At 39.4% G+C, this 24,187-nt stretch overlaps 2 non-coding genes across 2 annotated transcripts; both read right to left on the bottom strand.

Annotated features, from left to right (window-relative positions):
• Window positions 1-826: 826 nt before the first annotated feature.
• On the bottom strand, window positions 827-930 carry LOC148567947 (small nucleolar RNA R71). Its single transcript, XR_015881438.1, has one exon. It is a non-coding gene; the product is annotated as a small nucleolar RNA R71 (small nucleolar RNA).
• Window positions 931-12,001: 11,071 nt separating this feature from the next.
• Window positions 12,002-12,105, bottom strand: LOC148567946 (small nucleolar RNA R71). Its single transcript, XR_015882793.1, has one exon. It is a non-coding gene; the product is annotated as a small nucleolar RNA R71 (small nucleolar RNA).
• Between the last annotated feature and the right edge of the window lie 12,082 nt (window positions 12,106-24,187).

Genomic DNA, 24,187 nt, shown 5'->3' with positions numbered 1-24,187 from the left:
TGATTGTGCATCAACAATGATTAGATTGGAAGATCACTAGATTGAGCATTTTATTTTGTGTATTTCATTTTCTATTTGAGTGATTTACTTTTTGTTTTTCTTTGTTATTTTCAATTCTGTTTGCTAACCCACTAACTGTTTGATATATTGCATCACCCACAACTAACATCAATTCTGACACAAATACTGTCTGCACCTATATTCTCTGCTTGTACTTGTTGGTTGTATGACAGGGAGAAGAAGCGGGGCTTCAACTTCCTTTGATTCTGAACCAGAGAGAACCTTCCTTAGACTAAGGAGGGAGGCAAAAGGAAAAAGAGTAGTTGGTGCTGAAGAAGAAGAGGAACAGTTTGAGGAATACTTTGAACCAAACATGGAAGAAAATATGGAAAATCATCATGAAGAAGAGATTCACAACCATGGCAGAGGAGGTGGAGCAAATCATGCTGAGGAGGATAGAAGAGTTTTGGGCTCTTACATTAATCCAAACCCAGGCAATTGTGGAAGTAGCATCCAAAAACCAACAATCCATGCCAACAACTTTGAACTTAAACCACAGCTCATCACCTTTGTTCAGAACAACTGTTCGTTTGGAGGAGGTGTTCAAGAAGATCCCAACCAACATTTGACCACCTTCCTGAGAATATGTGACACAGTGAAATCTAATGGTGTTCATCCTGATGCTTATAGATTGCTCTTATTTCCCTTCTCACCCAGAGACAAGGCAGCCAAGTGGCTGGAATCCTTCCCAAGGGAGAGGTTGACAACTTGGGAGGATGTGGAGAACAAATTCTTAGCAAGATTCTACCCTCCTCAACGAATCAATAGGCTGAGAGCTGAGGTTCAAACTTTCAGGAAACAAGATGGTGAGACTCTGTATGAAGCATGGGAGAGGTTCAAAGACTTAACAAGGAGGTGTCCACCTGACATGTTCAACGAATGGGTCCAGCTGCACATTTTCTATGAAGGGCTCTCTTATGAGTCAAAGAAGGTAGTAGACCATTCATCTGGAGGGTCCTTGAACAAGAAGAAGACCATTGAGGAAGCCATAGATGTTATTGAAATAGTAGCAGAAAACGACTACTTCTATGCTTTCGAAAGAGGGAACACAAGAGGAGTGATGGAGCTAAACAATGTAGATGCTCTGTTGGCCCAAAACAAGCTCATTACTCAGCAGCTGGATGACCTCACCAAGAAGATGGAGATGAACCAAGTAGCAGCAATCTCCACTTCATCAACAACACAAGAAGGAGTAAACCAAGAAGCAGAAGGAAGTCAGGAGCAAGCCAATTACATTTGGGAATTCACCAAGGAAAAACTATGATCCATACTCCAAGACTTACAACCCTGGATGGAGAAATCACCCGAACTTTGGGTGGGGAAGTGAGCAAGATCAAAACCAAGACCAGAGACGTTACAACTCCAACAACAATGCAGCTCACCAACAATTCACCCAGAGGACATCTCAACACCCCCACAACAACAACTCTCCACATACTTATCAAAACCAAAATAGCACATCTGCTCCAAACCACTCATCAATTGATGACAGGCTCTCTAAGATTGAAGCCTTACTGGAAGGAATAAGCCAAGAGATTCAAGAAAATAAGGTGTTCAAGGAGGAGGTGCGAGCCAATATCAAGAACCAGGGAGAGACCATTAGGAAGCTGGAATTCCAGGTGGGATATTTAGCTGAGAAGATTCCCAAACCTACTGATAGCTTCCCAAGTGACACTGAGAAAAACCCCAAGGGAGAAACAAAGAAAGTAAGATGGGAAGATTGCAAAATGGTCACTACAAGTGATCAAGAGATTGAAGACAAGCAAGGCAGAATGTGCAAACAACCTGAAGACAACTCAACTAAGGAGGAGGATAGAGATCACAAAGAACCAGAAATCTCACAACAAGAGCTGCTGAAGCTTTATGCACCATTCCCTCAACTGCTCAATGGTGTTGTGGGAAAAAGAATATACTCAAGGTTCCTAGACTTGTTTGCATCTCTGCATGTGAACATACCATTCATCAAGGCAATTCAACAAATGTCTGCATTCATCAAGTATATGAAGGAACTTCTTCCCAGGAAAAGCTCACTCAAGGGAGGGCAGACTATAGTGATGAACAAGGAATGTAGTGCCCTTATTCAACCTGAGTTGCCTACAAAAAGAAGAGACCCAGGAAGTTTTCATATCCCTTGTGCCATAGGTGAAAATATGTTCGACAGAGCACTATGCGATTTAGGGGCCAGCATCAACTTACTGCCCTTATCCCTGGTGAAAAGGCTGCAGATCAATGAGATAATGCCCACAGATGTCATTATCAGACTGGCTGACAAAACTCAAAAGCAAGCAATAGGAGTGGTGGAAAATGTGTTGCTAAAGGTTGGGAAGTACTTTCTCCCAACAGACTTTGTCATTCTAGACATGGAAGAAAGTCACACTCACCCAATCATATTGGGAAGACCATTTCTAGCTACGGCCAGAGCACTTATCGATGTAGAGAAAGGGGAGCTAATATTGAGAATCCATGATGAACAACTCAGCTTCAATATTTTCAAACTCTCACAAGAAACAGATCAAGAGGACAAAGAACTAAGCACAAATGATAATGAGACACTGAAGGAGGAAACAAGCACTGAAGCACAGCCAGTTCGTTCTGAGACCCCCTTAACTGACAAACAAGGAAAACAGCAATTGCCACAGCTCAAGGAAAAGTTGGAGGAACCCAAACCTCTAGAGGCAGGTGAAGACAGCATCACAACTCCTTGGAGAAAAGAGGTCACCAAGGGGAAGGTAACCTCAAAAGAAACAAAGAAGAAGGTACCAAGGAGATGGAGGAACAAGAAGATCCCTATGGAAGACTTCTCTCCAGGGGATAGAGTTGTCTCAGCCTACTTCCCAGATATTCCCCCTAATCTCCATACTGTGCCATCTCAATTACCCAAGGTCTTCACGATCAACAGAGTTCTTTCCCTGGAACATGTGGAAATCATTGATCCAACCAATGGATACAAGTCCACAACAAGAGGGGAGGACTTTAAGCACTACCAACCACCGTGATGAAAGAAAAACGTCAAGCTAGTGACGCTAAAGAAGCGCTTCATGGGAGGCAACCCATGTTTTATATGCTTTCAGATGATAATGAATAAGTCAATCTTTATGAGCTTCAATCCAAACTTAACAAACAATTGGTGAAAATCTTCTTATGCAGAATATAGTGAGGAACAAGTTTGGTGTTCAAAGCAAACCAAGTTGCATGCTAGTCTTGGGAGCTTTGAACACAAAACTTTCATCACAGTGCTTCAAACTAAGTTTGGTGTCACCCCATGGTGCCACCATAATGCATATAAGGAACCACCAATAGTTAGTTAGTTAGTTGAAATTCATAAACAAACAATCAAATCCTTTCTTTCAATTTATTCGAGCCGTAGAGTTTTAATTTTCTTATATATTAATTCCCTTATTTCAAATCTTTATAGGAAAGGAAAAGAAGCATGAAAAGGAAATGATTGGACAATTAAATGGGGGAGATCTCGCCACTTAATGAAGAGCACTACACACATGTCTCAAGAGGGAACGCATGGGGAAACGCTGCCATGCAACATTGGAAGAAAGAAGACCCTTGAAGACCGAACCAATCACTCTCATTAAAGTGATGATCCTTGTCTTCCCTTCATACACAACCCCATCCATTCATCTAGTAAACATTCATGCAATCCACACCCTTCATCCACTCATGATTTTCTTATATAAGTGAACCGTAGTGCATGCTCACTCCTCACATTCAAATCCCCACTCTCCACACTTCTATTGGCACACTAAACCCTTCATCACAAATTGCTTTAACCAACCCTCTCTTCATCTATCCAAAGCCTCAAACCCCCTCAAACAACAATTCAAGCCATGGCAAAGAGGCAAAAGAGGAAAGGGCCTATGGAGAGTGCTCCTTTTGATGACAAGAGATTCAAGACTGCCTTTCATGAGCATGAATTTGAGCGGATAAGTGCCAGAAGGATATTGCCACAATTAATCTTCCAAATCAATGGCAATGAATCACCACAGATTTGGAGAAAAATCGAATAGAGGGGGTGGCAATTGCTCACCAGTCCAGAAGGGAAAATCAATGGAAACCTCATCAAAGAATTCTATGCAAATGCAGTTAGAGAGGATAAGACCAAAGCCCCAACCTTCAAAAGCTATGTGAGAGGAAGGGAAGTGGACTTCAGCCCAAGTGCCATAATAAGAGCTCTTCAATTAAAATCACCTCATTCTGATGAGGAGAGTTATCAGGCAAGGATGAGTAGAAACCCCGATAAGGATGAGCTCTCAGATATAGCATCAGATATCTGTGTCATAGCCGCTGACTGGGAGAGGTACTCAGATGGGAGACCAAAATTCATAAAAAAGGGGGTGCAGGAAATAAACCAAAGTTCATTAAGAGAACAGATCTCACTTCTGAAGCTAAGGGGTGGTTCGAGCTAGTGAGGAGGTCTATTCTTCCAACTGCAAACAACTCGGAGGTGAATCTCAAGAGAGCAACAATGTTGCATTGTATACTCAAGGGAGGAGAAATCAAAGTTCATGAGATCATAGCTCAAGGAATTAGAAAGATGGCAGAGAAAAGTGACTCAAGAGGAACATTAGGTTACCCCACCACTATTTACCGAATATGCAAGAAAGCTAGGGTGGTTTTTGAAGATGAGGACCCCGTTTGGATAAAGGAAGGCATTCCAATAACGGTCCGAAGGATGAATGCTGTAGCACTTCCCCTGCCTCAACGGAAGCAAAGAAAGAGGACAGCCCCTCCAGTAGTTGAAGGACAGGTCTTAGAGGGACAAGCACCACAGACCTTGGACATGCACCAATTACAGGAAGCCATTGATGGCTTATCTAGACAATATTTGGAAAGCCAAGGAGCACAGAAAGAGCTTCAACTACAGATGATGGGGCAGCAAGATGAGTGGCAAAGGCAAATGATGGAACAGCAACTAAGCCAAGGACAACAATGGGGAGAAGCATTCAACAGGATGGAACAAAGGCAAAACCAGCAACAAGAATCCACCCAGAGGCTAATCAACATCCAAGCACATCAAGGGGCACACATACATGAGATGCATCGAAGACAAATAGAACAGGCAGAACTATTGGACGAGCAAAGGGCATTTGCAGAAGGAGTTTACATGAGTCAAACAGGACATCAGATAAATACTCAAGCCAGGCTCGGCTACTTAGTGGGACAGCTGCCAATATTGCATCCAGGAATAGCCAAGTATGATGAAATGAAGGATGAATTAGTACGAAAGGAAAGACAAAGGGTGGAAGAGAGTCATGAGTCAGTGAGGAAGGCACTCGAGGATTGGAAGCAAGCAAGATTGGCACGGATGTGAGGAAATGCAAGAGGAAACAAGGAGGACAAGCAAGGAAAAGAGCGTGGACACCCACAACAGTAAAAGGTGGTGGAGTTCCTTCTTTGTTCCATCTTTCTCTGTGTTTTAAATAAGGAAGATCTTGTATGAAATAGAACTTGCTTCCATGTTATGTTTAAACCTTTTTCAAATCATGTTAATTTTTAGTTTTTGGTATTGAAGAGAGTCTATGTGCACTGGTATTTATGTCACTGCATCATTCCCTTATTTACTTGTAAGCTTGTCCCTTTTTATCAAATGAAGAAGAGAATGTTTATGTTTTTAAAAAGACCAGGGTAGAGTTCATATTGTGGAAGTGCATTCATGAATCTTTGGGGTAGTCATAAGTTAGCTAAGTTGGTTCAACCACAAGGCTAGGAAGACAACTATCTATCCTGAATACTTTGCTTTGGATACACTCATGAGACTAAGTTAATAACAAGATCCTAATAAGAGAAAAGGGAAAGAACAATGGAAGTGAAAAACAAAAGAAAAAGAGTAAGCAACAAGGCTAGGCATCAATGGTTTTAAGCTTGAGGCAAGTGTCTGTGGTGCTCCTGTGTGAGGGATCTACTTGGATGAATAAGCTCTTAGGGGTGCCTTATCACTTGGTAACTTGGGTTAACTAACTCGGGATTATCAGCTGAAAGTCCACTATCAAGAGTAACCTTCACTACAGAACACTTAGTAACCCAAAGAGGTGCTGGACACCAAGGTCTCAAGAAAAGAAAATAAATAAACTAAATGCCTGTAGTGTGTATGTATGGGGGATAGGCTTGAGGGAGTAAGTCCTTAGGGGTGTCTCAACACCTAATACCTTGAACCAACTGGTTCGGGAGTGTTGGTTGAAAGCTTATCTTAAAGAGTTGCCCCCTTACAGAGCACTTAGCCTAAATAACACAAACAACCCTTGTAATAACAATAAAAGGATCAATGAATAAAAGTCTCATGGGATATGAACAAAGTGGGTGTTTTGGGACAGGATAAAGGTCTGAAAGCCAGTAATGGAATGAACCTAAGTTGCTATGCATGAAACCACCATAAAATCAGTAATATGACTTCCACAAGGATGACTCATTCCTCTGGATATTCATTTCATCATTCTCTTGTTCCAGTACTTGCTTAGGGACAAACAAGCTTTAAGTTTGGTGTTGTGATGCCTGGGCATTTTGGCCAGTTTCACTGACCTTTTCTTTACTGTTTTTAGGATAGTTTCATGCATTTCTTTAGGAAATAAGCTAGTTTTGGATAAATATTCACTTATGCCTTGACTCAAGCATACATTGTGCATTTTACATGATTTCATGAGGATTTTGCATAAGTTTAGTGACAAATATTATGTTGCATTACTCATGACTTAGACTAGAGCTTTGATGCACTTTGTTGCTTGATTTCAGGACCAAAAAGAAGCGAGAAAAGGAGAGGTAACTTGCAAAGATTAATGAGAAAAGTGATTGCCAATAACACTCTCAAAAAGCCATCAATACCCACGTTAGAGAGTCACGTTAACCAAGTTAACATGAACTCTAACGTAGAGAAAAGAAGTTGAGCCAACGTTAGTGACACTCAACATTGTCACTAACGTTGGCACTTACTCATAAGTGGCCACGTTAGAAGCCACGTTAACCTAGTTAACGTGACCTCTAACGTTAAGGGGGAGGGAGAGAAGCCAACGTTAGTGACACTCAACATTGTCACTAACGTTGGCCTATGGTGCTAAGTACCACGTTAACTCCCACGTTAACTTGGTTAACGTGGGAACTAACGTAGAGAATGAAGAGTTGTCGACAACGTTAGTGACACTCAACATTGTCACTAACGTTGAAGCAACCACACAACCCCCAAGAGTCACGTTAGCTTCCACGTTAACCAAGTTAACGTGGAAGCTAACGATGAGAAATGAAGGATGAGCCAATATAGTGACATTCAACATTGTCACTAATGTTGGGATGGCTAAAAGAGGGCCACGTTTGAAGCCACGTTAACCTAGTTAACGTGGACTCTAACGTGAGACCTAGGGGCACATTGGAATGTTAATGACAATGTTGAATGTCACTAACGTTCTCGAAGGATGGCAAAGGCCACGTTAGAAGCCACGTTAACCTAGTTAACGTGAGCTTTAACGTGAATCAAGAAGGGGCACACTGGAACGTTAGTGACAATGTTGAGTGTCACTAACATTCTCGAAGGTTGACAAGGCAACGTTAAAAGCCACGTTAACTTAGTTAACGTGGGTTTTAACGAAAGGCAAAAGGGGTGCATTGGAACGTTAGTGACAATGTTAAGTGTCACTAACATTCCCGAACTTGGACTTTCATTAAATGATTAACACTCCTTACGCCCTGAGCTTAAGTCTCTGCCCACTCCGCACTTTCTCTCTGCAAGTAAAGCCAAGCCCAAATAAAGAAAGGAACTGCTTCAAACTCAAGATCCAAAGGCCCAAGACTTGAAGAGTGAACTAGAAGCTGAGAAGAGTAGTATATATAGGAGTAGCTTTGAATTGTAAAATAGTTCTGGAGGCTGAAGAACCACTCTCTGTATTTACTTTCTTTGCAATTTCTAGTTTTATGATGTATTCTCCATCTTTGTTTTCATTTTCAAGAGCTATGAACAACTAAACCCCTTTCATTGGGTTAGGGAGCTCTGTTGTAATTTGATGGATCAATACTAATTTTCATTGTTCTTCTTCTATCTTTCCTCTTGATTTTACTTGAAAGCTTTCGATCTTCATGTAATTGAGTAGTTATCTTGGAAGAGAAGCTATTCAAACTTGGATCTCTTTTGAACCTTGGAAGAGGAATGAAGAGATCAAGCTAGAAATGCTTTCTCATGCTGGACCAAATTGGGTTTGGATGGGTATGTGACTGTAACCCTCTCAATACTTGGTTTGGGAAATGCATGTGGTATAATCAGTGACCATACTTTATCTCTTCTCATGAGCAATTGACCAAGGAATTGGCTATTGATCAAGATTTGAGAGATTGAATTGCAAGGAATTGTAATTCAATAATTTAAGATTGCCAAGGAGATCAATGAGTGCATTGGTTGAGGAAGAGATGAAAATGAACTTGATCCGGAGAATTGTAACATCTCCTAAGCCCAATGAACTCCCAATCTCTAATCTTACCCATTCTCTTTAATTTCTGCCATTTATTTTTATGAGCAAATCCCCCATTCCCATTTATCATTCTGCAATTTATTTTCAGTCATTTACTTCCATCCCTTTAATTCTAGCATTTACTTTTCTGTTATTTACATTTCCGCCATTTTATTTTCTGCAACTCTCAACCCAATTTCTGGATTCGCTCAACTAGAACATTCTTCTAATTAAAGTTGCTTGATCAATCAATCCCTGTGGGATTCGACCTCACTCTATTGTAAGTTTTTACTTGACGACAACTTCGGTACATGATGCCAAGGCATCATAGGCTAGTTTCACTAGCATTTTTCTGTTAGTTTTAGTTGTTTTATGCATTTTCTTGAGCTTAAAGTAACCAAAAATGGTTAAATGAAGAACAAAGTAATGAACCATCCAAACAATATGATTTCGATGCAAATTCCATGAGTTTTAGTTATATTACTTAAATGCTATGAATGAAAGATTTCTCATGAAATTTTGCAAGACTTTGATGCAATTGTTTGGATGATTTCAGGGAAGAAGAGGCTAAGCAAGGAAGCAACAAAATCAATAAAGGAAGCTTGAATATCACATGTGGAGTTTAAGTTCCAGTTTAAGCCTAAACTGGAGCTTAAACGCCAAAATCATGAAGGATAAGAAATGCTGGGATTGAAGTTTAACCTCCAGTTTGACCTCAAACTGGAGGTTAAACGCCAGAATGAAAAGCCTCACTTAAGGAGCATTCCACGTTTAACCTCCAGTTTGACCTCAAATTGGAGGTTAAACACCAGAATGAGTATGCCACCCAGGGAGGAGTTCCACGTTTAACCTCCAGTTTGACCTCAAACTGGAGGTTAAACGCCAGAACCAGGAAGAGTACCAGGGGCCATTCCACGTTTAAGCTCCAGTTTGACTCAAACTGGAGCTTAAACGTGTTCGATAGTTTTTTCACTCCAGGGTTGCTCTCTCCATCTCCACGTTTAACCTCCAGTTTGACCCCAAACTGGAGGTTAAACGTGTTCGACACCTCCAGGGCCACCATTCCAAGCTTCCACGTTTAACCTCCAGTTTGACCTCAAACTGGAGGTTAAACGTGTTCGACCTCCAGGGCTGCCCTTCCTATCTCCACGTTTAAGCTTCAGTTTAACCTTAAACTGAAGCTTAAACGTGTTCGACTACATGACTCTCCAGGGCTACCTTCTTCCATTTCCACGTTTAAGCTTCAGTTTAACCTTAACTGAAGCTTAAACGTGCTTCTACAAATGGCATCACTGGAAGTGTCTGGCGTTTAAGTTGCAGTTTAAGCTTAAACTACAACTTAAACGCCACTCTTGAAAAAAGGTTTCTGGGCCAAAAATATTGTGATTTAAGTTAGTCTTTGAGCACAATTATTAACTTAAACTTACTTTGGTATGAAACCCAATTGAATATCATGGTTTATGGGATTGGGCCTGAGGGATTGATGAGTTTGAAATCTCATTTATTGAGTCATGTGCCATTATTTGATTATCACTAAGTTGGCTCAATAAATGTTACAGGATTTGGATCAACAACCTCATCAAGATTATGGATCATAAACCCAAGACAAAAGGAAAGCAAGGAGAGGCCTCAAAGCCCAAGAAGCACAACTGAAGCTCAATATAGAAAGTGTATAAATAGGATAGAAGTTAAGTTAGAAGGGACTTTTACATTCATTTTTAGCTAGTTTCTTTTTCTTTGTAATTGAATTCAGAGCTATGATTCACTAAACCCCCTTTCATTGGGTTAGGGAGCTCTATTGTAATTCAATGAATCAATAATAGTTTATCTTCTTCTTCAATCTTTTCTCTTGAATTTTGTTAGAAAGCTTCTCGATTTAATTCCATTGAGTAGTTGTCTTGGGAAAGAGACTACTCATACTTGGAATCCTTCGGAGCCTTGGGAAAGGAATGGAGGATTCATGCTAGAGAAGCTTTCTCACAGTGGATTGGATTGGGGTTTGGATGGATATTGTGACATGTAATCCTACCAAATTGTGGTTCATGAAATTGTGTGGTATAATCAGTGATCAAGCATCATCTCTTCTTATGAACATTTAAACCAAGGGATTGGGAATTTGTTTGTTTTTAGAGAGCATTGGTGAGCCAAGGAATTGGGATCCAATCATATAAGATTGCCAAGCAAAATTCAATGAATGCATTGGTTGAGGAAGAGATTTACATGTTTTGATTCGGAGATTTCAATATCTCCTAAACCCAATGAATTCCCCATTTCTGATTTCCACTTTCTCTTTACATTCTGCAATTCAATTCTTGCAATCATCCCCATTCCCTTTTAATTTCAGCAATTTACATTTTGCTCTTTAATTCATGCAATTTAAGATTCAGCCATTTAATTTTCTTGTCATTTACTTTTCCTGCCAATTTTACATTCCGCAATTCTCATCTCAAATCTTGATTCCGCTCAACTAGAACACACTTCTAATCCGAATTGCTCACTCAACCAATCCTTGTGGGATTCGACCTCACTCTATTGTGAGTTTTTACTTGACGACGATAACCGGTGCACTTGCCGGAAGGAATTTTGCCGATCGTGCAATTTCCTAAATCGTAGCATAACACGTTTATGCGCATCAAGTTTATGGCGCCGTTGCCGGGGATTGGTTTTCGATTGACAATTCTCAAATTGGAAGCTAACTAGATTGAGCAATTTTCTCTTGCTTTGTTAATTCTGTTCTAAATACTTGTTGAATTTTAATTTCTGCACTTGGTTACATGCTTTCCTTCTTTATGCCTTTAAATTCATGCAACTAACTCACTGACTCACTAACTGTTTGAATTAATTCCTCAATTGAGCTGACCATACTCTTCCATTAACCAAGAGTATTTTACCTGTTTGTGTTTGAGCTGTGTTCTTGTATGACAGGTAGGAGAGGAGAGACATCAACTCCTCCATATACCGAACCGGAAAGGACCCTTCATAGACTTAGAAGGGAAGCAAGAGGGAAGAGAGTAGTGGGAGAAGAGGAATCTGAAGGAGAATCTGAGGACAATTTTGAGGAAGCTCTAGATCTCAACATGGATAGAGAAGTTCACAACCATGAGAGAGCTGATGGAAACAATGCCATTCCTGAGAGGAGGGTTCTTAGTTCATACATAAACCCAACCTCTGGGAATTGTGGTAGTAGCATCCAGAAACCACCCATTCAGGCCAACAATTTTGAGCTCAAGCCACAGCTAATATCATTGGTGGAAAATCATTGTTCCTTTGGAGGAAGTGCTAATGAAGACCCAAACCAACATCTCACAAAATTCCTGAGAATTTGTGACACTGTGAAGTCCAATGGAGTCCAGGAAGATGCCTATAAACTGCTCTTGTTCCCATTTTCACTTAGGGACAAGGCAGCTAAGTGGCTGGAATCATTCCCAAGGGGGAGTCTAACCACATGGGATGAGGTGGAAGGCAAGTTTCTGGCACGTTTCTACCCTCCACAAAAGGCCAATAGGCTTCGATCTGAGGTCCAGACTTTTAGACAACAAGATGGTGAAACTCTCTACGAGGCATGGGAGAGATTCAAGGACTTGACAAGGAAATGCCCACCAAACATGTTCCATGATTGGGTGCAATTGCACATCTTCTATGATGGGCTCTCTTATGAATCAAGGAAGGCTGTAGACCATTCATCAGGAGGTTCATTGAACAAGAAAAAGACCGTGGAAGAAGCCATTGAAGTGATCGAGACAGTGGCTGAGAATGAGTACTACTATGCATCAGAAAGGCACAACACTAAGGGAGTCATGGAGCTGAACCATGTCGATACAATTCTAGCCCAAAACAAGGTGTTTGCCAAGCAACTAGCAGAGCTTACCAGGCAATTAGAAACAAAGCAAGTGGCTACAATACACACACAAGATCAAGAGGAAGTAGGCATTGAAGGAGGTGATTGGGATGAGGTTAACTATGTGGGAAACCAACAAAGGCAATCATATGATCCACACTCCAACACTTACAACCCAGGCTGGAGAAACCACCCAAACTTTGGGTGGGGAAACCAACAAACCCAACCACAAAACCACAAACCTTACAACCACAACCAACAAAACAATTCCACATACCAAAACTCCAACCAAAGATCATACCAAGCCACACAAAACACTTACCCCCAATCATCATATCATGGCCAAAATAATCAACATACCCAACCTAATCCGAACCAACAATTTCAAGATCAATTAAACTGGATGGAAGGAATGATGGCAACCATGAGCCAAGACATAATTGAATTGAAGAGCTTCAGGGATGATGTGAGAACTACCTTAAGAAACCATGGTGAAAAACTCAAAAGGTTGGAATCTCAAGTAGGAGAGCTATCTCAACAGGCACCCAAATCAACTGCAGTGTTCCCTAGTGACACAGAAAAGAATCCTAAGGGGGAACAAAAGAGAGTAAGATGGGAAGAGTGCAAGGCCATCACCATATTGAAGGAAGTCTCAGAAGAAGAAGGAATCAGGTCCTCACAGCAGGAACCAGAAATCTTGAAAGAAGATGTGGAAGAAGTTAAGCAGGAAAGTGGAACTGAGCAAGCCAAGGATCTGCAAAAAGGCATGATGGAAGTATACCAACCAAAAGCACCATTTCCTGAGAGGTTAGGAGGAGGTGAAAAAAGGAAAACCTATTCAAGGTTTCTAGAGACATTTAATTCTCTGCATGTCAATATTCCCTTTCTTGAGATTCTTCATCAAATGCCCACACACATCAAGTATTTAAAGGAATTGTTAAGCAAGAAAAGAGTTTTGAAGGGAGGACAAACGGTAACAATGAACAAAGAATGTAGTGCTCTCATCAAGAAGGACACACTCTCTAAGAAAACGGACCCAGGAAGTTTTCATATGCCTTGCATCATAGGGGAAACAAAAATTGACAGAGGATTCTGTGATCTAGGAGCTAGCATAAATGTGATGCCTCTAACTCTTATGAAGAGGCTACAACTGAACGAGGTGAGATCCACTGATGTAATCATACAACTGGCTGACAAAACTCAGAAGCAAGCTGAAGGGGTAGTTGAAAATGTGCTGGTGAAAGTAGGAGATTATTATTTCCCCACAGACTTTGTCATTGTGGACATGGAGGAAAGCTATTTACACCCTATCATTCTGGGCAGACCATTTCTAGCCACTACTAGAGCGCTCATAGATGTAGAACAAGGAGAACTAATTCTGAGAATACATGATGAACAGCTCATTTTCAAAGTCTTCAAACCTGCATCTGAGCCTGAACCAGAATCTGAAAAGCCTAAAGATGATAGTAGCCATCCGTGTTTGGGGGAAAGTAATCCAGCAGCTGAGACTCTAAAACAGTCATTGGAAGGCAAACAAGAGTTGCAAGAGTTAGAGCCACAAGAATCAGTGGAAACAGATCAGAAGGATCCTCCTGACATAAAGGTCAATGAAGAAATCCTCAAGAGAAAGGGAAGAGTGATAGGGAGATTGCCAAGAGGATGGAGAAACAAGAAAATTCCCACTGAAGGTTTTTCTCCGGGAGATAAAGTGATCTCAAGTCATTATCTGCCAATCCCACCTGGCCTCCAGACCATTCCTTCCCAGCTCCCTCAAGTGTTCACAATCAAGAAAGTTCTTTCTATGGAACATTTAGAGGTCATGAATGAATCAAGAGGGGACGTTTTCATAGTGAGAGGAGAGGACGTCAAGCACTACAATCCACCCTAACAAGGGACAACCGTCAAGCTAGTGACGTTAAAGAAGCGCTTCATGGGAGGCAACCCATTTTTTTTAGTATCCTTAATCTTTAGTGCTTTGCTTTACATCTAATAAAGCATGGTTTCTTATGCATGAACTTGAATCCTCAGGACAACTATTGATTAAGTGCACTAAACCGTGCATGTAAATTACAATTGGTCTCTAAGTTTGGTGTGCCTGATGGCACTCCCAAATCTTACTCAAATTGAATTCCATCTTTCATTCAAGGTGCACAACCAAACATTAAGTTTGGTGTTCTTTTTGAACACAGTTTATGAAAAGCAAGAAGTTCCTCTGGATTTCAAAATTCATGACAAGTATACCATTCACATGTTTTAATGCTTTAGTTTCAATTACTTAGGGTAGTCACTTTGTTTAGAATCAAGGAGCCAAGGTGACTATGATTTATTAGAAATATGCACACTCATTAAGGACAACCAATATGGATTTCATGTCATCAGGAGACTTAACCAAAAACTAAGTTTGGTGTCCAAATAATAAGTGTGCATACATGTAGAAGTCACGGCTATAAGCTCATAAAGACAAGCATTGATTTACATGTGCAAATACTATTCATAATTCACATGGACCGAAAAATGATAGCAAATTTGTTTGTTTGTGCAGGTACAAAAGAAAAAACAAAAATGGAGGAAAAAGACAAAGGGAGGTACGTGCTTGGTCAAAAAGAAAATTCATAAATCTTTGAAACTAACACATGGGAAAAGGAAGTTCTGCAAGAAAAGAAAGCCACATATGCCAACACCAAGATGCCAATGTCTTGGCAATCAAGGAAGCCACTACTTTACAGAATGCAAGATACTCAGTCCAAGCTGACTACAACATCAGTTCGCAAATCAAGCTTAACTACATAGGGGAACATCTACACAAGATGGACCCAGCATTCCCAGCTTATGATGAGTATTTCAAAGGGAGGAAAGAAGGAGAAATAAACAAGGCAATGATCCTTGAAAAAGGAGTGGAAGAAACGATGAAAAAGGCTGGATTCTGGAAAAAGCTCATAAGAAAAGACAAAGGAAGCACAAGTGGTCAAAAAGAGGCAGGAAGCAAGAAGAAGCAGGATCCCAAGAATTAAGAAGAACCAAGCAATAAATAAGAGGTGGTCTCATTCCTTAATAATCAAATGATAATTGGTGAATTGTCTTTATGAACGTGTTTTCATCATAAGTCATTTAAGTGTTAGGTGGAGTCTTTTTTTTTATGAGTCGTTTTTTTTAGTATGTGTGTTTGTTAATTGCTTTGAATAAAGTGAATGCTTAGATGTTTGGATATAACTTCACCTTCTTAAACAAGTGCCTGCCATGCTTGTTCTGTTTCCAAAAATAAAAGAAAAGCTTGAACAAAAGTAACTTGGCTAAATTAGTGACAAATCAAGTAGAATTAAGTGGTGGTATGCATGCTTGACTGTTTAGTCACATCACTAAAATTAGAGTGTAGAATTATCATTTTTTATGTAGAAGTAAAAATTGTCTATGGATCTTGATGAATAAATGTCTTTGGCCATGAAAAAGAAAGAAAAAGGAAAAGAAAAAGCCACGGAAAAAGGCAACCAAAAAGCAAAAAAATTGAGAAAATAAGCTAGGCACCAATGGTTTGAACTTCTGAGACAAATGCCTGTGGTGTTTATGTATTAAGGATATGCTTGGATGACTAGGTTCTGAGGAGTGTTTCAACACTTGGTAACTTGGGTTAACTAACCCGGGATTATCAACCAAAAGTCCATTATCAAGAGCAACCTCAATACAAAACATTTAGTCACACAAAGAGGTGCTGGGCACCAATGTCTCAAGAAGGAATGTGAACTAAAATGCCTAAAGTGGATATGTGTAGTGCACTGATAAGAAAAAGAAAAGGCCAAAGGCTTGTGCAACACATGACACTAAGCAAACAAGGAGCAAAAGAAGCTCTAAGAAAAAGAAAAGAAAAAAACAAAAGAAAAGTGCCAAAGACATAAGAATAACAGGAGGCCATAGCAATTTTTGATGGATGCAATGAAAAAGTGATAATCCTACCTGATAAGTATGAAAAAGTGATGCTGCAACTTTCTGCATAGAACCCTTCTGATGAACTTCAAATGCTTGCTAATATAGCCAATGTAATTACTTTCTGTTCATACTGTCTTCTCAAATAACTCAGGACTTGCTTAGGGACAAGCAAGTATTAAGTTTGGTGTTGTGATGCCAAGGCATCATAGGCTAGTTTCACTAGCATTTTTCTGTTAGTTTTAGTTGTTTTATGCATTTTCTTGAGCTTAAAGTAACCAAAAATGGTTAAATGAAGAACAAAGTAATGAACCATCCAAACAATATGATTTCGATGCAAATTCCATGAGTTTTAGTTATATTACTTAAATGCTATGAATGAAAGATTTCTCATGAAATTTTGCAAGACTTTGATGCAATTGTTTGGATGATTTCAGGGAAGAAGAGGCTAAGCAAGGAAGCAACAAAATCAATAAAGGAAGCTTGAATATCACATGTGGAGTTTAAGTTCCAGTTTAAGCCTAAACTGGAGCTTAAACGCCAAAATCATGAAGGATAAGAAATGCTGGGATTGAAGTTTAACCTCCAGTTTGACCTCAAACTGGAGGTTAAACGCCAGAATGAAAAGCCTCACTTAAGGAGCATTCCACGTTTAACCTCCAGTTTGACCTCAAACTGGAGGTTAAACACCAGAATGAGTATGCCACCCAGGGAGGAGTTCCACGTTTAACCTCCAGTTTGACCTCAAACTGGAGGTTAAACGCCAGAACCAGGAAGAGTACCAGGGGCCATTCCACGTTTAAGCTCCAGTTTGACTCAAACTGGAGCTTAAACGTGTTCGATAGTTTTTTCACTCCAGGGTTGCTCTCTCCATCTCCACGTTTAACCTCCAGTTTGACCCCAAACTGGAGGTTAAACGTGTTCGACACCTCCAGGGCCACCATTCCAAGCTTCTACGTTTAACCTCCAGTTTGACCTCAAACTGGAGGTTAAACGTGTTCGACCTCCAGGGCTGCCCTTCCTATCTCCACGTTTAAGCTTCAGTTTAACCTTAAACTGAAGCTTAAACGTGTTCGACTACATGACTCTCCAGGGCTACCTTCTTCCATTTCCACGTTTAAGCTTCAGTTTAACCTTAACTGAAGCTTAAACGTGCTTCTACAAATGGCATCACTGGAAGTGTCTGGCGTTTAAGTTGCAGTTTAAGCTTAAACTACAACTTAAACGCCACTCTTGAAAAAAGGTTTCTGGGCCAAAAATATTGTGATTTAAGTTAGTCTTTGAGCACAATTATTAACTTAAACTTACTTTGGTATGAAACCCAATTGAATATCATGGTTTATGGGATTGGGCCTGAGGGATTGATGAGTTTGAAATCTCATTTATTGAGTCATGTGCCATTATTTGATTATCACTAAGTTGGCTCAATAAATGTTACAGGATTTGGATCAACAACCTCATCAAGATTATGGATCATAAACCCAAGACAAAAGGAAAGCAAGGAGAGGCCTCAAAGCCCAAGAAGCACAACTGAAGCTCAATATAGAAAGTGTATAAATAGGATAGAAGTTAAGTTAGAAGGGACTTTTACATTCATTTTTAGCTAGTTTCTTTTTCTTTGTAATTGAATTCAGAGCTATGATTCACTAAACCCCCTTTCATTGGGTTAGGGAGCTCTATTGTAATTCAATGAATCAATAATAGTTTATCTTCTTCTTCAATCTTTTCTCTTGAATTTTGTTAGAAAGCTTCTCGATTTAATTCCATTGAGTAGTTGTCTTGGGAAAGAGACTACTCATACTTGGAATCCTTCGGAGCCTTGGGAAAGGAATGGAGGATTCATGCTAGAGAAGCTTTCTCACAGTGGATTGGATTGGGGTTTGGATGGATATTGTGACATGTAATCCTACCAAATTGTGGTTCATGAAATTGTGTGGTATAATCAGTGATCAAGCATCATCTCTTCTTATGAACATTTAAACCAAGGGATTGGGAATTTGTTTGTTTTTAGAGAGCATTGGTGAGCCAAGGAATTGGGATCCAATCATATAAGATTGCCAAGCAAAATTCAATGAATGCATTGGTTGAGGAAGAGATTTACATGTTTTGATTCGGAGATTTCAATATCTCCTAAACCCAATGAATTCCCCATTTCTGATTTCCACTTTCTCTTTACATTCTGCAATTCAATTCTTGCAATCATCCCCATTCCCTTTTAATTTCAGCAATTTACATTTTGCTCTTTAATTCATGCAATTTAAGATTCAGCCATTTAATTTTCTTGTCATTTACTTTTCCCGCCAATTTTACATTCCGCAATTCTCATCTCAAATCTTGATTCCGCTCAACTAGAACACACTTCTAATCCGAATTGCTCACTCAACCAATCCTTGTGGGATTCGACCTCACTCTATTGTGAGTTTTTACTTGACGACGATAACCGGTGCACTTGCCGGAAGGAATTTTGCCGATCGTGCAATTTCCTAAATCGTAGCATAACACGTTTATGCGCATCAGTACACTTGCCGAAGGAAGATTTCTTGAGAGACAAGTTTTCCCTGCATCATTCAGCCAGAAAATACCTAAAATCACAGAAAAATACATAAACTCATAGTAAAGTCCAGAAATGTGATTTTTGCATAAAACTAATAAAAATATAATAAAAACTAACTAAAATATACTAAAAACATACTAAAAATAATGTCAAAAAGGGTATAAATTATCCGCTCATCACAACACCAAACTTCAATTGTTGCTTGTCCCCAAGCAATCAAAAACAAAATAGAATAAAAAGAAGAGAATATACAATGAATTTCAAAAATATCAATGAAGATTAGTCTCAATTAGATGAGCGGGACTTATAGCTTTTTGCTTCTGAACAGTTTTGGCATATCACTTTTTCCATTGAAGTTCAAAATGATTGGCATCTATAGGAACTCAGAATTCAGATAGTGTTATTGATGACTTGCATACCAACACAAGGAGAATGCAAAATCCTACATGAGGAGGCTAGGATTTTGGAAGCCCAAGGATGCCAAAGCACAAGAAGGTTCCTCTAAGCCAGATGAAGGTGGCCCCTACCCTTCCAAGAAGAAGGACAAAGGGAAGGGGCTAATGAACTAAAGATGAAGCTGCTCAAGTTTGTTGAGTCCCATGGTTGACACTTTCTAATTTCTGAAATCTTGTTTTAAGCTTTTGTTTGATTTACTTTTTGAATAAATAATCATGCTAGGATAGTTTTTGTTTTATGCTTAGTTTTAATTCCTGTTTGAAGTCTTTATGAGTCTTTTAAGTTTACAAGAAAGAAAATGCCATGTATTTCAAGTCTTCATTTCAACATAAATAAAAGTAGAGCTTGTCTCCATAAGAGTTACTGTGAGTTGTGCAAAAACAATAAGAGAGACCAAGGCCAAGAGAGATCATCAAACAAACTAAGAAATAAGAAACTAAGTGTAGAACCTTGGATGAACTAAAAAGAAAATGAGTCATGGAAGAGCAACTAGTCCTAGAAGGTATAACAAGGGAAGGTTAAGGGGTGCTCCTTGAATATCCATAGAACCAAGAGGTAGTAAGAAATAAAGGCCCAAGGCTCTGAGCATCAACTACTGGGATGGAAAAAAGAAACATTAAAAAGCTCAAAAAGAATTAAAGATCTTAGTAGATGCTTGTGGTGAAGATGTGTCAAGAAGAGACTTGGGCAAGTAAATTCTTAGGGGTGTCTCAATACCTAGTACCCTAAAACCAACTAGTTTGGGAGTGCTGATTGAAAGCTTAATTAAAGGGTTGTCTTGAGACAAAACACTTAGAATCATGGTCAAGAAAGCAAAACAACCCTTGCTACTTCAAGGTGACAATCAATAGAAAGGACCCCTAAAGCCTATACCTGAAAGAATCCTCAAGGATCCAAGAGCTTTTCATGACATGAAAACATTCATACATGTTATAAAGGCTTACTCACATTGATTTGCCAAGGCCTCAAGTTATAAAGGCTTACTCACATTGATTTGCTTGGGACAAGCAAAGCTTAAGTTTGGTGTTGTGGTGACTTGCATCATCTACCCTTCTTTCTTGCATAAAGAAAACCATAAAAGAGCATAAATCTCATTTGATTAGTACAATTGGTGCACGAAATTGTGATCATCAATGGCGCCAACAACTTGGTACGCACAATTGTAATCTCAACTCTTTATCACAACTCCGCACAACTAACCAGCAAGTGCACTGGGTCGTCCAAGTAATAAACCTTACGCGAGTAAGGGTCGATCCCACAGAGATTGTCGGCTTGAAGCAAGCTATGGTCATCTTGTAAATCTCAGTCAGGTGGATTCAAATGGTTATGGAGGATTGATAATTAAAAGATGGATAAAACATAAAATAAAGATAGAGATACTTATGTGATTCATTGGTGAGAATTTCAGATAAGCGTATGAGGATGCTTTGTTCCTCCTGAACCTCTGCTTTCCCATTGCCTTCTTCCAATCATTCATACTCACTTCCATGGAAAGCTTTATGATGGGCATCACCGTTGTCAATGGCTACTTCCCGTCCTCTCAGTGAAAATGTTCTACGCACGCTGTCACCGCACGACTAATCATCTGTCGGTTCTTGATCATGTTGGAATAGGATCCATTGATCCTTTTGCGTCGTCACACGCCCAACACTCGCGAGTTTGAAGCTCGTCACAGTCATCCCTTCCCAGATCCTACTCAGAATACCATAAACAAGGTTTAGACGTTCTGGATCTCAGGAATGGCCGCCAATAATTCTAGCCTATACCACGAAGGTTCTAATCTTAGATTAGAAACCCAAGAGATACACATTCAAGCTTGTTTGCATGTAGAACGTAAGTGGTTGTCAGGCACGCGTTCATAGGTGAGAATGGTGATGAGTGTCACATAATCATCACATTCATCATGTTCTTGAGTGCGAATGAATATCTTAGAGAAGAAGTAGGCATGAATTGAATAGAAAAATAGTAGTACTTTGCATTAATTCATGAAGAACAGCAGAGCTCCACACCTTAATCTATGGTGTGTAGAAACTCCACCGTTGAGAATACAAAAGTGATAATGGTGGTCATTGGCTTTGGCCCCAGAGAGGGAACCTGAAGAACCAAGATGAAAATACAATAGTAAAAGGTCCTATTTATAGAGAACTAGTAGCCTAGGGTTTACAGAAATAAGTAATTAATGCAGAAATCTTCTTCCGGGCCCACTTGGTGTGTGCTTGGGCTGAGCATTGAAGCTTTCATATGTAGAGACTTTTCTTGGAGTTAAACGCCAGCTTTTGTGCCAGTTTGGGCGTTTAACTCCGGCTTTTGTGCCAGTTCTGGCGTTTTGACGCCAGAATTCTTAAGTTGACTTAGAACTCCTATTTGGGCCATCAAATCTTGGGAAAAGTATGAACTATTATATATTGCTGGAAAGCCCAGGATGTCTACTTTTAAACGAAATTCAGATCGATCCAATTGGGCTTCTGTAGCACCAGAAAATCCACTTCGAGTGCAGGGAGGTCAGAATCCAACAGCATCTGCAGTCCTTTTTCAGCCTCTGAATAAGATTTTTGCTCAGGTCCCTCAATTTCAACCAAAAAATACCTGAAATCACAGAAAAATACACAAACTCATAGTAAAGTCCAGAAATATGATTTTTAAATAAAAACTAATAAAAACATAATAAAAACTAACTAAAACATACTAAAAACAATGCCAAAAAGCGTATAAATTATCCGCTCATCACAACACCAAACTTAAATTGTTGCTTGTCCCCAAGCAACTGAAAATCATATAGGATAAAAAGAATAGAATGTACAATGAATTCCAAAAACATCTTTGAAGATCAGTATTAATTAGATGAGCGGGGCTTTTAGCTTTTTGCTTTTGAACAGTTTTGGCATCTCACTTTATCCCTTGAAGTTCAGAATGATTGGCATCTATAGGAACTCAGAATCCAGATAGTGTTATTGATTCTCCTAGTTAAGTTTGTTGATTCTTGAACACAGCTACTTTATGAGACTTGGCTGTGACCCTGAGCATTTTGTTTTCCAGTATTACCACCAGATACATAAATGCCACAGAGACATGACTGGGTGAACCTTTTCAGATTGTGACTCAGCTTTGCTAAAGTCCCCAGTGAGAGGTGTCCAGGGCTCTTAAGCACACTCTTTTTACTTTGGACCACGACTTTAACCGCTCAGTCTCAAGTTTTCACTTGACACCTTCACGCCACAAGCACATGGTTAGGGACAGCTTGGTTTAGCTGCTTAGGCCAGGATTTTATTCCTGTGGTCCCTCCTATCCATTGATGCTCAAAGCCTTGGATCCTTTTTATTTTACCCTTGCCTTTCGGTTTAAAGGGTTATTGGCTTTTTCTGCTTGCTCTTTCTTTTTCTCTTTTTATTTTTTTTGAATATATCCTTTTTTCTGCAAGCTTTTCACTGCTTTTTCTTGCTTCAAGAATAAATTTTATGATTTTTTCAGATTATCAAATAACATTTCTCCTTTTCCATCATTCTTTCAAGAGCCAACAATTTTAACATTCATGAATCAACAATATCAAAAATATGCACTGTTCAAGCATTCATTCAGAAAGACAAAAGTATTGCCACCACATCAAAATAATTAAACTGTTTTAAAATTTGAAATTCATGCACTTCTTTTTTCTTTTTCAATTAAAAACATTTTTCATTTAAGAAAGGTAATGGAGTCATTTTCATAGCTTTAAGGCATAGACACTTAGACACTAATGATCATGTAATAAAGACACAAATATAAATAAACATAAAGCATAATTTTTGAAAAACAAAAAATAAAGAATAAGGAAATTAAAGAACGGGTCCACCTTAGTGATGGCGACTTGTTCTTCCTCTTGAAGATCTTATGGAGTGCTTGAGCTCCTCAATGTCTCTTCCTTGCCTTTGTTGCTCCTCTCTCATGGTTCTTTGGTCTTCTCTAATTTCATGGAGGAGGATGGAATGCTCTTGGTGCTCCACCCTTAGTTGTCCCATGTTGGAACTTAATTCTCCTAGGGAGGTGTTGATTTGTGACACGGGCCCCAAGGGTGTATTGGTAAAGATTTTTTTCCAATAAGGTCGCGTTGCAAGTATAGCTCTACCAACAATAATCCTCGGGGGTCAAATTTAGAAGAGGGATCTGGTTGTCACAAGTTCAACCCCAATAGAAATAACCGAAGTATTCAAACCTCGGGTTGTCTCACAAGGAATGGGCAAACATGTGCTTCAACATTGGTTAGAAATCCGGGGTTGACTTATGAGCATGAAAATAAATGGGAATCTTAACAAGCAAGTAATCTTAAAATGCAACAACTAGTTCAATTAACTAAGCAAAATATGAGCAACTTCAATGAATAAGCAACATTCCACTTAATTCTATTATAACCCAAACAAGTAACTACAACTGAAGCAATTGGTTAAGGAAATTGATTTTCAAATATGAATAATAAAAGCAACTCTTGGCTAGGCTTGGGAATTGGGGCCACCGTCCTTGTCTAACACTATATCTTGACAATTATGAGGAACCAAGCTCATTAAGTCTACTCTCAAAGTCTTAAGTATGTGATATCTACTCCTAGACTTGAAGTACGTCAAATGGCTTTGATCACATCAACCCATAAGTCCCAACCTACTACTAATTAGATTAGTAGTGGGTTGGCGTCAATGAGTATCAAATTGACCACCTAGGGCTCCCAAATCATCAAATCCATTAGACCCAATGACTCAAGTTTACCTAATTCCCTTTTGACCTAGGCCAAGAGTAAAGAAGACTACTCCATAATCAAAGTAAACAATTCATCAAACACTTGGTAAGCATTAACAAAAGACATGTTCAAATAGCAATTAAATTGAGACCTACAAGTACCCACTAACAATTATCAACATATGATCATCCAAACAACAAAGCTAAACATAGAAATCA

Source organism: Arachis ipaensis, chromosome B4 (assembly GCF_059453495.1).
Source record: "Arachis ipaensis isolate K30076 ecotype BB chromosome B4, ASM5945349v1, whole genome shotgun sequence".
Taxonomy (NCBI): Eukaryota; Viridiplantae; Streptophyta; class Magnoliopsida; order Fabales; family Fabaceae; genus Arachis; species Arachis ipaensis.
The sequence above is the reverse complement of the archived record's forward strand: the minus strand, read 5'-3'. Positions and strand labels throughout refer to the sequence as shown.